Here is a 17,279-nt window from a genome sequence, read left to right as displayed (position 1 = left end):
TTAGTGTGTTTGTTCATAAGTGCAAGATTTTTACAGATTTAGGGTTAAGACAAGAGAACTGGTTTTACTGGTTCTGTTTTTTCAGGAAGTAAAAGGTTTGGTTTAGGCCATAGCTAGATGAGTAAGAAGGGAGTGAAGTTCTAATAAATAGAAAGTTCTGTTATGTATTTTAGAAACTTCTAGAGTGGATATGATATAATATGATTATATGAGCCTATTAGGCAAGAAGTAGGCGGAGTGTGATCTTTTAGGAAACTTCTGGAAGAGAAGAAGTTCCGAAGGGGTAGATATGGTAAGTTGTATGGTGACCATATGGTGCGGGCCTCAATTTATCTCTTCAAATAAGTGTTAAGAATAAACAAATCAATAAAAACAAAAGAAATTGCAACTTGTGAGAACTGGACCTTAGCAATTGCAGATCCAGAAATATTTTATAGGATAAAAAAAATTATAACAAAAATTTATAAGAAGGATAAAATTAATAAAATATAAATTTTAAGATGGACAATGCTACACATTTTAAGGCGGAAAATTATACTATTAAACTTATATATTTATATTTTTAAAAAAATTTAAAATAATAAGATGGTCAACTGTCCATCATATACTCTTCCTAATTCCGCCTCCGGACCTTAGTATAAGTTAAGTCAAATTAAATTCAAAACGGATTCGTTTTGAGGAAGATGAACGGCAGGTTGAATGACGTGGACTGAATCGAAAGAGGGTGATAGTGGAGTCGGGACTTTCAAATGTCGGAATGTATATAAAAAATGTTATACCATTAATATACATTACCTATTATATTATCATTGTTCTCTGAATTCGTGGAGAATAATTTTTTTTTGTTCTATTCATAACATTATAAAATTTAAAATATGCTAAATATAAATAGATTTGAATTTTTTGGAGTACAATCGAAAGTAAAAATTGCAAAATGTAATAAAATTGGTCATTTTATAAAGTCAGAGTGTGACAAAAAAGAGTATATAAATGTTGATAATTTTTGAAATATTTTGCTAAAATAAATTACACTTATATTCTATTATTACGCAAATCAAGTAGGATAAATTCTTAGGTAGATTTATAATTTTACTATTATTTTAGTAAGGTACGTATTATATGCTACATACTCGATTTGCCTAAAAACTTTTCAAACCAAGTACTCCCTCCGTCCCGTTTAAGAAGGGACATATCCCATTTTTATTTGTCCCATCTAAGAAGGCCATATCGTGTTTTCCGTGCCAATTTATATTAAACTTCCACTTTTATCCCTTTAATTATTCCAATATGTATTAAATGCGACTCAATTTATAATACATCTATACTATTATTAGGAGAAAATATACTAATTAATAGGGGTAGACATGATAAAATAGAATATTGTTTTATTTTATTAATTTGTGTGCAAAACTCATTTGTCACTTCTTAAACGGGACGGATGGAGTATATAATATTAGAATAATTATACAATACAACGGTTGTACCATGTCATTCGTGCAACAAATTTATGAGGCGTTAGCTATGTATAAATATTTAAAGATAAAAAATAAATAAAGATTTTCTATCGCAAATGATCATTTGTTTATGGATTAATTGCACCAAAAATCACCAACTTTCGCGTGTTTTTGGTATTTAACATAATCATTTTTTCTTGGCATATATAAAAAATCACCAACTTTCATTTTTTGGCATATTCGTCCACATAACCATTTTTTTTTGAAAAATTAAGCGCAAAACGGCGTCGTTTTACATTCGAAACGACGCCGTTTCACATCATGCGGACAAATATGTCAAAAAATGAAAATTGGTGATTTTTTATGCCAAGAAAAAAAGATTATGTTAAATATCAAAAACACGCGAAAGTCGGTAATTTTTTTATGCAATTAAACCTTTGTTTATTGTAAGAATGACGTGGCACGTCTGTCGCATGGGATAAACACTTATGATATTATGTGTCAATCCATGTGGATATTAGCAAAATATACCATGTGACGTGTCTTTTAATTCATAGGAGATTACACGGTGGATTGTGATTGGATATTTCACAGGTTCCCACTTTAGCCTTGGAAGTTTCGGATAATAAAAGGAAGACCTGAGATTATCGATAATTCAAGGTTTTTTAGTTATTTATAGTTTTAAGTACACGACAAGCGTGACACAGAAGCAAGTGGGCATGGCAAAGGCAAAATTATATGCTTATTCTCTTTCTAATTTTTATTATTTTTCAATTTTTAAACTCGAAAGGGTGGACATTATATGCAACTTGCAATATTTTACTATTGTTTTTTCAGCTATAAAATAGTCTCAAAAGATGACATTGAGAAAATAAATTATTATAAAATGTAAGATATTTATCCATACAAACCTTCTACACACTTCTTGAATGTACTAGACTTTCGGTGGGTGACACAAGCAATCTTAATAATTGCAATAAATTATTACTAATAGAACTAAATTTATAATCCGAAAAGTTAAGGGTTAAGAAGGAAAAAAAAGGATTGTAAAGATTGGATTTGATTCGAACTTGCAATATTAGATTCAAGCTCGATCTATTATGAATTATGAATTATTAAATTAATGGTTAATTGTAAAAAATATTAAGACAACATATTTTGAAATTACACATAAATTTTAAAATTTGATAAAATTATTTATTGATTTTCAATTTTGAAAAATTAAAATATTAATCTATGGTTGGTTAAACAGAGCCAATGTTATTGTTTTTAATGCCCACCTCATTGTCCTTTCAACAAAACATAATTCGGTCTTTTGATGCAATTTAAAAATTTATATTTTATTTATAAATCATGTTAAAATTCATATTTTTATTTGTATTTAATTTCTATCTTATTTAAATTTATTTTATAAATTAATTAAGTTCAAATAAACACTTTTAAAATTAATAAAATTAAATAAATAATTTATTAGATTTTTAGATTTTGAATGTTATTAATCAATTTTTATGTAAAAATCTCCTTCCCAAAATTCGATTTTTTAGTGGAAAATGTGTGGTTTTCAGCCTTAAGCCGAAAATTACGATTTTTCTAACTTTAAATTTATATATCTCTATTTTAATTTTTTTTTTTGTTTATGACCACAACTTTCAACTTTATCCATTTTTTTATTTTTCAGTTTCAATTATCTCCACTTGTTTAAGTTAAAGTGAAAAAAAATTTAAATATGCTCTTCATATTATTTCATATTATTCTAATTTATCTTTTTACCATCAAAAATTCCAAATGTAAATTAACATGAAGCTTATATTGATTTTTTTCCAATTAAATTTGGACAAATGGCTATAATTGAAACCGAAAATTAAAAAATTGGATAAAATTAAAAAAAATTAAAAGTTGTAGTCATAAATAAAAAAAATAAAAAAATTGAGGTATTTTTTTTAATGCTAAGCTTATTTTTTTATTTTGTTAACATTTGATGTAATGTGCTTCAATTTTTTAAAGAAAATCTAACTTCTGATAATTATAATAAGGTAAAAGATACAAAAAACCCTCGTAGTTTTTACAAAAGTACAAATCAGCCCTTTTACTTTTTTGGGATATAATTAAGCCCTCTTTGTTTTCAAATATAACAAATAACCCCTTTCATCCAACATCATTAGAAACACTCGTTAACGGCTGATATGTCTCTCATAATCATATAGGAAAAACGTTCAAAAATAATTTTAATATTTAAAATATGTACCAAAAATTTGAGGGGGTATTTGTGTCCCAAAAGTAAACTAAAAGGATTTATTTGTTCGATTTTAGAATAATAAGGGTTTAATTGTTCAATTTTAAAAACACGAGACCTTAATTGTGCTCAGATAAAGTAAAAGGGCTAATCTGTACTTTTGAAAAAAATTCGAGGGTTTTTTTGTACCTTCTGCCTTATAATAATAAGAAAAATAATGTTTAGAGATATTTATACAAAAAGTTATCGGATAGCTCTGAAACATTAGATTTTGTGAGCAACAATTGGCCACTGTAGTCCACCTCGCACGTGCTGTAACGCGTACGGCGCATCCATTGACACGGCGTATCCTTACTAGGCTAGAAATCTTCTGTTCTTTGACTTCTCATTGACTCGTTGAGTTTTTGTTGGTGTGTGACTCAGTGAGTGAGCTATATTGGCGGCTTCAAACTCATATGTGGCGTTTGGCGGGTAACTGATTTTAAAGGTCATTGTACTTTTTTAAAATTACAAAATGGTGACCGAACTTCAAAACGTAACATTTTAGTTATTATACTATTTGGTTATGTTAAGATAGAAAGATTTTTGATCATTGAAGAAAAATATTTCGAGTCGATTTTTTGTTAATTGTGTGCATATATGAAATATAAGGTATTATTTGTCATAAATAATCAAAATTTGATTACTACATATGTATAATTTGACCGTAAAATACTTAAAAACCTTCCAAAATCACATATTTAAAGGTTTAGTAACCATTTTGTTACGTTTTAAAGTTCGGTCACCATTTTGCAATTCTTGGAAAGTATAGTGACCTCAGGAATCAATTACCCGGCGTTTGGCCTTCGTAAAGTTAAGCCACCTACACGTCGTCCTTACTAGAAACAAAGAATTTCGGTATACAAATATACGTGGCATATTTTTAATACATTCATCTTGTAGCATGACTATTATGAACTTATAAATGTCCACGTATTTTTTTATACTTTGCCATAGATAAATTTATCATTAGTGAAAAAATCGACTACAAAAGTCGTAAATCAACTCAAAAGAGTCTCAAATCTGGATTTTTCGACTCATTTTTAGATTTGTGTAATTTTTTAAATTTTTTGTAATGATTTAAATATTTTATAAATAAATTATTGTAAATCTATAATTTTTTGTTTATAAAATTGTTCTAGTATTCATATAATTATTTATTTTGTCTTTCTATTATTCGTAGATTTGTTTATTGCTATTGATTTTGTAAAAAACAAATTGATTTATGGTGCATTTGTAGTAATTTTAAAATATATTTACGTTTTAGTATATTTTTGGTGTATTTCTGCCTTGGCAAAAAAATAGTGTATTTCTGCCGTTTTTTAGTATATCTATGGTGCATTTATAGTGTTTATAGTGTATTTGCAGTGTTTCATGGTGTATTTGCAGTGTTTCATGGTGTAGACCATTAAAAACACTATAAAATGCCATAAATACACTATGCATACTATATATACACTATAAAAACACTATAAAAACGCTATATATACACTATTGTTACACTATAAAAAAATAATAAAAAATTATAGGAAAAAAATCTATAAAAGATAAATAAATTATTAAAAACTGAAAAATAGGATTGTGCAATTGGTCGGTTCGGTCGACCGAACCGAAAAACCCGAAAATCGAATGATATTTGTGAAATTAAAAAAAAAAGTATTTTTCGTAAATAAGAAAAATCAGAAAGAAAATCAAAACTTGACAGGTAAAAGTGTAAATAAGTTACCAAAACATTTATTTCAGGAAATTACCACATCATTAAATGAATATTAAAAGAAAAATACAAAGAATGGTGCATTCATTAAATTTTTTACACCTTATAATACTCGCTTATTCTGGAAACCGAGTGTATGAGCATGGGCAAAACTAAAATTTCGATTTAAGAGGGTCGAAAATTTTACATTTGACAATTTAAAAAAATCAAATAACAGTAAATAATAAAGACTCGAGGCAATTATCACTTATAAGGGCGGTTATAAGAAACAACTGCCCCTATTCTCCCTTATACTGTAAACCCTCTAATAATTAATACTCAATAAATTAATAATTCTAATAATTAATAAAATTTTAAGAAACCAATTTGAATATTACGTCTTATAAAGTATTTAATAAATTACTAATTTTAATAATTAAATTTTTTTAATCCACCATTGATATTAATTATCAGAAGATCGACTGTATGGGCGGCTCTAATATGTAATTTGTTGCAATGATTTTTAAAATTTTTCGGGTCCGATCCTCCTCGACTCTTATGGATTTGCCTCTGTGTGTGAGTACAGTAAAAAAGTATTGAATATTCATTAAACAAAACAATTATAAATAGTTAATACAATTTAAAATTAATTACATTTAAAGTTAAAATCAGCGGGTAATCGATTTTGGAGGTCATCCAGCTTAGCCAATCTAACAAAAAGGTCACTGAACTAAAAAACGCTACAAAATGCTACCTGGACTTTTGTTTTTGTATCACAGGGAGGTCATTCGTTGTATTCCGGCCTATTTTTGCTTAGGTGGACATTGATAGGAGTATTTTTACTCCTATCTTTAGCGTCGTTTCCGCATGCTTTATTAACGTTTTATCACGGTTTTATGGTATTTCGTATGCCTTATTACGTGTTTTAGTATTTCAGGTACTTAGGAGCATTGCGGAAGCATTTTGGTGCAAAAGTTGGAAAAGACGACAAAATCGATGCGGAAGCTCATTTGCAAATCTGAAAAGCTGACCCCGGGGCACTAATTGACCAAGTTGGACTAGCTAGAAGCCTCAAATGAACTCGTGATCTTCATGAAAGTTAAAGTAGACGTCCTGAGCTTTCCAACGGTTCAAGAATCGACTTAATCGGACAGTTCTACACCAAGTTACGAAGGTTTGAAGATCGAGATTTGGAGCAGAAAATGGCAGCTCGAATTGGGCTTCTCATTTAGCCCAAGGAGCTCTATTCAAGCTTGGGCTTGCTGGAATGGGGAAATCTTAAGTCAAGATGCATTAAGGCTTTATTAATTTGTTATTTTGGGCCCAACACATGTGTAATTGAATGTTTGTTTTTTTCCTTCTTTTGTAAGTACTATATATATGGGGCCTTATCTCTATTTTAGGTATAGAAGATTTTGCTAGACTTTATTCTATTTTGTACTTTTGAATCTTCTCCTAATTTTAGAAATCCCCAAGTGTAGTCCTTACCTTCTTCAATAGAATTTCCAGATTTTCATATTTTCCTCCATTGTTGAATACTTAAGCTTTTTCTATTGAAGATTTATTCTCATTTTATTATTGAAGTATTATCTTATTGAATGTTATTGGCTTGGGTTTCTACAAAGGTAACTAGATCTATCTCTCAATGATTTATTATTCTATTTGCTTGATGTTTGTTGTTTTAGCCATGGTTGGCTAAACCCCTTTGTTTGGGGGTTGAAATGAAGTTTAGAAATGTATGATTTGGGTTAGGGTTTGGGCTTATTGTTGTTGTTCTAATTGATTTCCCTAATGCTTGTTTTAGTTTAGCTACCTAAAACATGATTCTAGGTTGGTTAACACTTTGAGAGAAGGTTAATTAATTGGATAGATCAATTAGGATCCTAATTAATGACGCCATGAGAGTGGGTTAGAAATTAGGAAACCTTAGAGTGGATTGTTAATCGCCAATTGGCTTGTTAATCGTGTTTAGTGCCACGAGAGTGGATTAGGCTTGGTTAGTTGGCTTGTTTGTGATTTTATAACTCCTTGAGGCTCGAGAGAGCGGGAGTTATGCTTTAGGAACGCTCGGTTCACTTGTTGAAGCCCTAGACCCGAACCATTGATTGCATGACCTAAGCGTAGTTTCGACCTCCAAACCCCTTTATTAATTGAGTTATCCGTAATTGTTTAAGCGCTTTAGTCTTCTAGAATTGTTGTTTAATTGTTAATTGAAAGTTTTATTTTAGTTAATTGCTATTGTCAAATTGATACTTGAATTCAAATTCCAATTGTCTATTGTGCTAAACGAATTGAATCGCATCTAAGTTCATTCTCATTGATAATCACTCTTGAATTCACTCCTTGTGGGATCGATAACTCGGACTTAGGTCCACTCTATTACAAGTTGGGTTTATTCTCAACAAGTTTTTGGCGCCGTTGCCGGGGAGTGACGAGTGTTTATTGGTTGATTGAAATTAGTTATTGTTCGGTCGAGTTAGCTTTATTTTCTGTTTTTTATCACTTTTGTTGTTTTTGCTTCTTTCCGGATTTACGCGTGGTTTGCTTGTTGTTGTTTGTGTAGGAGATTAACTATAGTGTATGCACAATACACGAAGGGCCAATCTTCCACTAGAACCGTTTCAAGACAACCTCGGGAGATTTGAAAGAAGTGTGAGAAAGGAAAATCGTATACCCGTTATCATGGAACGTGGGGATGATAACTATGAGGAAGAGCAACAAGGGGACAATCACCCTCAAGTTCAAGGCCATCAAGCACAAAGACAAACTTTGGGGGATTTCTTCCTCCCGGATGTGGATAATGCTACCTATGGGTGTTTTGCAAGGCCGGTCACCGCGGCTACTTTTGAGATCAAGCCTAGCACGATTCAACTCCTAGAGAATCGGTGCCAATTCTTTGGGTTACCAAGTGAGGATCCGAATGAACACATAGCCAAGTTCTTGGGAGTGTTGGACACATTCAAGCTCCATAATGTCACCTCCGATCAAATCAAGCTTCGAATGTTTCCGTTCTCACTAAGAGACAAGGCTAGCTTGTGGCTTCGATCACTTCCTAATGCATCTATCCACAATTGGCGGGATCTTGCTCAAGCTTTCCTTCACAAGTACTTTCCGATGGGGAGAACCGCGAAGTTGACAAAGGACATCATTGATTATTACCAATATGAGGGGGAATCTCTCTATGAAACTTGGGAGAGGTTTAAGGATCTCCAAAGGCATGTACCTCATCATCGGCTTGTAAGGGAACATGTGCTTCAAATATTCTATAATGGTTTGGGTGAGATCACAAGGTCTACTATTGATTCGGCCGCGGGAGGATCTTTGATGCAAAAGACGCTTGATGAGGCTAATGAGTTGATTGAAAAATTAGCTATGGTGAGTAGCACTTGGTCCTCGGAAAGGAGAAGACCACCGGCTCAAAAGGCATTAATGACACTTGACCAATCCAAGGAGTTTGAAGCAATGAAAGCCATGAATGCCTCTTTACAAAGTCAAGTTGATGCCTTGAAGAAGCAAGTGGGTCCACGGAATGCTCCGGTTGCATATGTTCAAGTAGGTTGTGAGCATTGTGGAGATTTCAATCATGGAAGTAATGAGTGCTATGCCACGGGTCAAACTTGGAGCGAACAAGTGAATTATGTGGGAGGTCAACGTCAAGGGAATGATCCTTACTCGAACACCTATAATCCGGGGTGGAGAAACCATCCTAACTTCGGATGGAGGAATCAAGAGGGCCAAGGCAATGTGCAAGCAAATCAACAAGCGGGTCCTAGTTTCCAAGGAGGAAATAGGCCCCAACAACAAGGTCCTTATCAAGGCCCTTATCCTAACCATCAAGGGCAAGGAAACAACTATGGTGGTAGACCTCAACACCCTCCGGGATTCCAACAACAAAAGAATACGGATGAGGGAAATGTGCTTTCCAAGGTGCTAGAGAAGCTAGAGAAAATGGAGCAAAGGGAGAAGAATCAAGCTTCTACCATTCATCATTTGGAAACTCAAATTTCTCAAATGGCGATTTCGCTTCAAGGTAGACAACAAGGGGGATTGCCGTCTACTACGGAGAACAATCCTAGAGAGCATGTTAAGGCGGTAGAGCTCCGAAGCGGGAGAAACCTTGAGAAAGCCAATGGGAAGAAGCATGTTGTTGAGGAGGATGAGCCTCAAGTGGTTATTGATGTAGCAAGCTCAAGCCAAGAACTACCAAAGGAATGTGAGGAAGTGGTTATCGAGGTTGAAGAGCCCTATGTGAGGCCACCACCGCCGCCACCGTTTGTGCCACCGGATCCATTCCCAAGCCGGTTAAGGAAAGCTCAAGGGAACGAAAAATTTCACAAGTTCCTTGAGATTTTCAAGAAATTGCAAATCAATCTAAGCTTGGCGGATGCACTTCGGGAGATGCCCCAATATGCAAAGTTCTTGAAAGACATAATTATGAACAAGCGTAGTTGGGAGCAAGATGGGACAATACCGCTCACGGAGCATTGTAGTTCCATAATCCAAAGCAACCTACCGATAAAGCTTAAGGATCCAGGGAGTTTTTCTATACCTTGCACTATAGGAAATATGAATGCTATAAATTGCTTGTGCGATCTTGGGGCAAGTATTAACTTGATGCCATTGTTTCTTTTTAGGTCTTTGTTTGGTGATCAACCGGTAAAGCGCACCTCGATGGTATTGCAACTTGCCGATCACTCTCTCAAAAAGCCATATGGGACAGTGGAAGATGTGCTCGTTAAAGTGGATAAATTCATCTTTCCGGTGGATTTTGTGATCCTAGACTATGCGGTAGATAAAGAATGTCCTATGATTCTTGGTCGCCCTTTTATGAACACCGGGCGTGCTCTCATTGATGTTCATGCCGGCAAGCTCACGTTGAGAATTGATGAGGAAAGTGTGGAATTTGATATGAAGAGAGTGATGCGGAATGCCATCGAGGAGGAGGATTGCATGAGAATTGATGTGATTGATGAGATTGTAGAAGAGCAACTCCGGGAGAATGTGCAATTGTTGAATGAAGCAAAGAGGGTAGAGATTTGTCCTCAACAAATCTCTCAAGTTTCGTTTCATTCCGAGTCGGGGGATGATGAGTATACTAGAGAGGATGAACCGAAGCCGGAAAGTTTAGATAAGAGCAATGGTGTGACTCCACCATCTTCGGAGTTGCCCCCGAAAGTTGAAATGAAGCCGCTCCCGCCACACCTTCGGTATACTTTTGTTGGGGAGAATGAAACCTTGCCGATAATCGTCTCGAACAAGCTCTCTAAGGATCAAGAAAGGAAGGTTGTGCAAGTGGTGAAAGAGCACATGTTAGCAATGGGTTGGCAAATCTCAGACATTCGAGGAATAAGTCCTCAAATTGTGATGCATAAGATTAATCTCGAAGACGAGTCAAAGAAGTCGGCTCAAAGGCAACGAAGATTGAATCCGAATATGAAGGAGGTAGTGCACAAAGAGATCGTCAAGCTCCTCGACGCCGGAATAATCTACCCGATTTCGGATAGTGAGTGGGTTAGTCCCATTCAATGTGTTCCTAAAAAAGGCGGTATGACGATGGTGGAGAGTGAAAAAGGAGAGCAAATCTCCACGAGGACGGTAACCGGTTGGCGTGTATGCATCGATTATCGGAAGCTCAATGAGGTAACCCGAAAAGATCACTTTCCGCTACCATTTATCGATCAAATGTTAGAAAGGGTAGCGGGACACAAGTTTTATTGTTTCCTTGATGGGTACTCGGGTTACAATCAAATCTTAATCCTCCCGGAAGATCAAGAGAAGACGACCTTCACATGCCCCTACGGTACCTTTGCATACCGGCGAATGCCCTTCGGACTATGCAACGCACCCGCCACATTTCAAAGGTGTATGACCTCAATCTTCAACGATATGATTGAAGATATTATGGAGGTGTTCATGGATGACTTCTCCGTGTTTGGCGATTCGTTCGATGGTTGTTTAGCGAATCTAAGGCGGGTTTTAGCACGATGTGTGGAGACAAATTTAGTGCTAAATTGGGAAAAGTGCCACTTCATGGTGGATGAAGGCATTGTACTCGGGCATAGGATATCGGAGGCGGGAATTGAAGTGGATAGGGCAAAAACGGCGGTTATTGAAAAATTAGTCGCTCCGACTACGGTCAAAGGAGTTCGGGCATTTTTGGGCCACGCAGGTTTTTACCGGCGCTTCATTAAAGATTTTTCGTCGATTGCTCGACCTTTGACAAGTTTGCTAGTAAAAGATGCGTCGTTTGACTTCACAAGGGATTGTCAAGATGCTTTTGAGAAGCTAAAGTCGGCACTTGTGACCGCTCCCATTATTTCATCTCCGGATTGGAGTTTGCCTTTTGAGCTAATGTGTGATGCTAGTGACCAAGCATTGGGTTGCGTGTTGGGGCAAAGAAAGGACAAGCGGGTGCATGTGATCTATTACGCTAGTAGAACTATGGCGGGAGCACAACTCAACTATACCACTACCGAAAAGGAGATGTTGGCGGTTGTCTTTGCTCTCGATAAGTTTAGACAATACTTGCTTGGGTCGAAATGCATCATATACACCGATCATGCCGCTTTACGGTATCTATTCACTAAGCAAGATGCAAAGCCTAGGCTTATTCGGTGGATTCTTCTCATGCAAGAGTTCGATGTAGAAATCCGAGATAAGAAGGGTACGGAGAATGTGGTGGCGGATCACCTTTCGAGATTTGAGAATCCGGAACCAATTCCTATTGGTGAGGAGATTAATGAGCGGTTTCCGGACGAAACGCTTATGATGATTCGGGAGGTGGAGACACCATGGTATGCCGATTTTGCAAATTACCTCTCATCGGGAGTCATGCCTCCGGACTCGACATCCCACAAAAGGAAGAAGTTCTTATCCGATGTTAAAAGGTACTTGTGGGACGAACCTTTCTTGTTTAAAATATGTGGTGATGGAATGTTGAGACGATGTGTGTCCTTGGGAGAAATGATGCCCATTTTGAGTTCATGTCATGAGACCGGACATTATGGTTCGGCTAGAACCGCCGCTAGAGTGCTTGAGAGCGGGTTCTTTTGGCCAACTTTGTTTCGTGATGCCAAAGAGTTTGTTGACCATTGTGATCGGTGCCAACGTGTAGGCAACATCTCGAAAAGAGATGAGATGCCTTTGACTTCGGTTCAAGAAGTGGAAATATTTGATGTATGGGGTATAGATTTCATGGGGCCTTTCCCGGTTTCATTCAAAAACCAATACATTTTGGTATGTGTGGATTATGTTTCGAAATGGGTAGAAGCGGAGGCTTTGCCCACTAATGATGCTAAAGTGGTGTTGAGTTTTCTTAAGCGGCTAGTGAATCGGTTTGGGACTCCTAGAGTGGTTATTAGTGATGGTGGTTCGCATTTTTGCAATCGGCAATTTCAAGCTCTTATGAGGAAGTATAATGTGCATCACCGGGTCGCCACACCTTATCACCCCCAAACGAGTGGCCAAGTTGAGGTTTCGAACCGTGAATTGAAAAGAATTCTCGAGAAGACGGTGAATGGATCCCGGAAAGATTGGTCTTTGAAATTGGATGATGCATTGTGGGCGTATAGGACGGCCTACAAAACTCCACTCGGTATGTCACCATTCCGTATTGTTTATGGGAAGGCGTGTCATCTTCCTCTAGAGCTTGAGCATAGAGCTTATTGGGCTATTAAGAAGTTGAACTTTGACTTCAAGAAGGCGGGGGAAAAGAGATTGCTTCAATTGAATGAGTTGGATGAATTCCGATTCATGGCATATGAGAATGCCAAGCTCTATAAAGAGAAAACGAAGCAATGGCATGATGCTCACATCTCCCCAAAGGTCTTAGAGGTTGGTTCGTTTGTACTTCTTTACAATTCACGCTTGCGGTTGTTTCCCGGAAAATTGAAATCTCGTTGGAGTGGCCCATTCAAAATCCGGAATGTGGCGAATCACGGTGCGGTGGAATTGGAGAATTCCAAGGGTGAAACTTTCAAGGTTAATGGCCACCGATGCAAACCATATCTTGGACCCTTGACGAATCGGGTGGAAGATGAGATATCTTTCACAAATCCTACATGAGTCCACCGTGAGACGGTCGAGCTTTCGACTCTAAACAAGCGCACTTGGGAGGCATTCCCAAGAGGTTCGATTTAATGTTTTTGTTGTTGTTTTACCTTCTTTAGATTGTTTAGATATTGTTTTTTGTTAGTTTTATGTCTTTTTGTTCAAGATAACGCCGGCGTGTTTGATTTTTGGTGTGTAGGTTGGACGGAAAGGCTTGTATCGAAGTCTCCCTCGTTAAATGGGAGCTCGATTCAAGCATGGTCTTGAAAAAGACCATGCTCGAATCGAGCATGGTCTGGAAAAGACCATGCTCGAATCGAGCATGGCAATCTGGGTAACCAGATTGCCATGCTCGATTCGAGCATGGCTTACCAAAGTCCATGCTCGAATCGAGCATGGCATGGAAAGGGCCATGCTCGAATCGAGCATGGCAATCTGGGTAACCAGATTGCCATGCTCGATTCGAGCATGGCTAGCCTTTTGTCCATGCTCGAATCGAGCATGGCAATCTGGGTTACCAGATTGCCATGCTCGATTCGAGCATGGCATGGAGAAGGGGGAGCTCGATTCGAGCTCCCCCCTTTAATGAAGAGGGGGCAATTTTTTTTAAAATTCCATTACTCCTATTGGTTGAAATTTTGGAATGTTCCTATTGGTTGGTGTTGAGGGGTGTTGGATTGATGAGGTGTTTTAATCTTGGCCTTCAAATTAGAAAAGCATTTCACAAAGATTCATGACATGGCAAGATCTCCACCCCTCTTCTCCTATTTTTCAAATCTTACCCCAAAAAGAACTCCAACACTTCATCTTCTCCAAATTCTTTTCCCCATTTATCAAAAACTCCATAGCCAAGACCTCCATTCTCTTTCTTCTAGCAAAATTCTCCAAGCTCTATCTCCACCATTTTTAAGCCAAACTCAAAACTAAATACACTTTCAAACACCCTTTTCCTTCCTCTACAATGTCTCGGAATACAAGAGCAAGCCGAGCCTCCAAGAAAAAATCCATACCTCCTAATGAGCAAGAATTTCAAGAGGAGCTACCACCACAACCTATCCGTTCTTCAAGAAAGACAACCAATTTCGGGGCTCTTTCACGGAAATACAAGGCACCATTCGAAATCCGCTCGGATAGTGAGGGTGAACGCTATGAGAAGATTAAGGAATTGGGTGTCACCGATGCGTATGCCATTTGTTGGGAGACTATGAAGAAATTAGGCATTGATGCAAAGTTAGAGGCGGATATTCGATTCCTTTTTCTCGACAAGTTGATAAGGATACCACACGATCAATGTGAGGCACTCACATTTGAATTCTTCACCACTCTTGCCCCAACCAACAATACTTCTATTACATTTCGGTTGGATGGCAAGGAACGGGAATATACCTTGGAAAACTTGTTTCAAGACTTTGAATTGAATGATGAGGGATTAAAGGAGTTGCCGGAAATGGATGCTTTTGAGGCAAACGTGCTTTGGAACAAGGCATCGGGTAAACCGAGCCACGACTCACACATTTCCAAGTTGAAGGAGGTTCGGGATATTGCCACCATAGTCTTGCTCAAGTGGTATGGCCACACCTTTTATGGACGCCATGAGCATAACAAGATAGCGAAGTCGGATTTATTCCTTTTGCAAGCGTTGGATCACCCAACGGAACCGGGCAAACAAGTGCATTTGGCATACCGCTTGATGAAGTCGATACAAGAAACTCCTAAAGCTCTAAAGAAGAAAGGTTTTGGATGGTTGGTTTTGTTTTTGGCACGAAAAGATCCGGAGTTTGATGAAAGCAAGTATCAAATTCAACCGCCACGAATGATTGATATGGATCATTTGGGTATAGGAGGATATGTGAGGAAGGGAAGAGTTGTGGGAAAGTACAAGTATGATAATTGGGTGGAAGGACATCCCGGTGAACCAATTCCGCCTAGGTTGTGCGCATCACCAAGGCAAGAGGTAGAGCCGAGGCGAGCTAAAGAGCCGGTGAGGAGAAAAGACAAACATGCGGCCGGAACAAGCGCCGAAGGAGGAGCAATACCGGAGGGCGTGCAATGGGAGCCTCCCGCTCCTAATGTGGATACAAGGAATGACTTTGAAGCCGCCCAACTCCAATTCATGGAGGATCAACGCAAGATGTGGGCACGTATGGAATATCGCCAAAAGAGGCTTCATGATCGACAAAGGCGTCACGAAGAGAAATTACGTGACTATTTCAATGCCCAAGGAGGGCCGGCCTATCCATCTCCAACTCCATCGCCCGAACCACCGGAATTCGACTAAAACAAGATTTGCATTTCTCTAACTCAACTCATACAATTTTGTTTTATATTTCTTACTTAGGGACTAAGTTCGAAATAGTGTGAGGAGGGTTAGTCAATTGTATGTCGTTAGTTGAAATTTATCTTGTTTTATGCTTTATTGTGTTTTATTTCACTTTGTTGTTTTAGTTTGTGTAGTAGTCTAGTTATTGAGTCACCTCCACTAAATCTTTGCTCTAAGCATGATTTTGAATGTTTTGTATGTTTGTGATTGTGGCGGAATTTGGAAATTTATCAACTTATGACATCTCCCGATCTTTAATGGCATGAATGTATTTTTGTCTAATTTGAGCAACTTCCAAGGATGATTGATTGATGAAAATACTTTTATGTGACAAAATTTTGATGGAAATTGGGTGAAAATGTTCTTTGGTGAAAACAATTGTGAGCATGATAGTTGTTTTGGGATATGGATGCATGATGTGCAAATTTTTGAAAATTTTGGGTTACTTGTGAATAAAGTTGGGCATGATTGGCATGAGAACATAGGAATTAAATTAGTGCATAACACCACATTCTTTTCTAAAATGTTGAGCCTTCATTATAATTCTTGTGTGTTGTGCAACTATATTCCTAGAACTTGCTTAGTGTCCATTTAAGACTATATAGTTGAGTGTCAATTGCTAAATGATTATGGCATTAGGATCACCATTTTGTTTAAAACCACTTAAAAAGCCTACCTTTACCACTAGGTCACCCCTTTGAGCCTTAAGCCATTTCTTTCAAATTGCAACACATGTTAACACACCATCCCTTCAACAAATTACCCTTTGAAAATACCCTAAAAATTGACTTGAATGACTTTTAACTATTAAGAAGTTTGTCTAACTTGAAGAATAGGAAAGGCATGAGCTAAGAAGTAATTATGTGCCTAAAGAAAAGAAAGAAAAACAAAAGAAAGAAAGAATAAAGAAAGATTTTCATTTAAAAAAAAAAAAAAAAAAAAAAATAATAATAAAAAAAAAAAAAAAAAAAAAGAAAGAGAGTAGAAGAAAAGTTGAATAAAAGGCATGAAAATCAAATTGAAGTTCAAATGTGCAAGAAAATTCCAAGTTAGACAAATAATTGTGAATAAATATCTAGTTGTCAAGTCAAATTTTTGTAGCCAAAATTATCCTTCTTTACCTACCCCCTAACCCCTAGCCAAATTACAACCCATTCAAAAGACCATATGATAGCAATTGATTACCGAACTAAGTAGGGGAGAATCGGACTAAAAGCAAGCCTATGGTGAATTAGCATTTTTCTTGAGCTTAATTGTGTGCACCCCCAAACACTTGTGTGTTAGAGTGAATCTTGTGAGAATTAATATGCTTTTAAATTGATGCCTATGTTTGCTATGCCTTGATTGCCTTCTTATCACTTGGCCAAGTAATGCATGTCCCTTAGATGATCTTAATGACTTGAATTGTTCAACAAAAACCTTAAGCCAATGCAAGTGTAGTCTAATTGTCATCTCATTTTGTCATTAAAAGTGCATTCATCTTTTGTGTGC

General features: G+C 36.7%; 1 non-coding gene across 1 annotated transcript; it reads right to left on the bottom strand.

Moving 5' to 3' along the window:
- Positions 1-8,548: 8,548 nt before the first annotated feature.
- On the bottom strand, positions 8,549-8,655 carry LOC126654204 (small nucleolar RNA R71). Its single transcript, XR_007632460.1, has one exon. It is a non-coding gene; the product is annotated as a small nucleolar RNA R71 (small nucleolar RNA).
- Positions 8,656-17,279: the final 8,624 nt, after the last annotated feature.

Source organism: Mercurialis annua, linkage group LG6 (genome assembly GCF_937616625.2).
Source record: "Mercurialis annua linkage group LG6, ddMerAnnu1.2, whole genome shotgun sequence".
NCBI lineage: Eukaryota > Viridiplantae > Streptophyta > Magnoliopsida > Malpighiales > Euphorbiaceae > Mercurialis > Mercurialis annua.
This window is presented reverse-complemented; position numbering and strand designations above follow the sequence as displayed.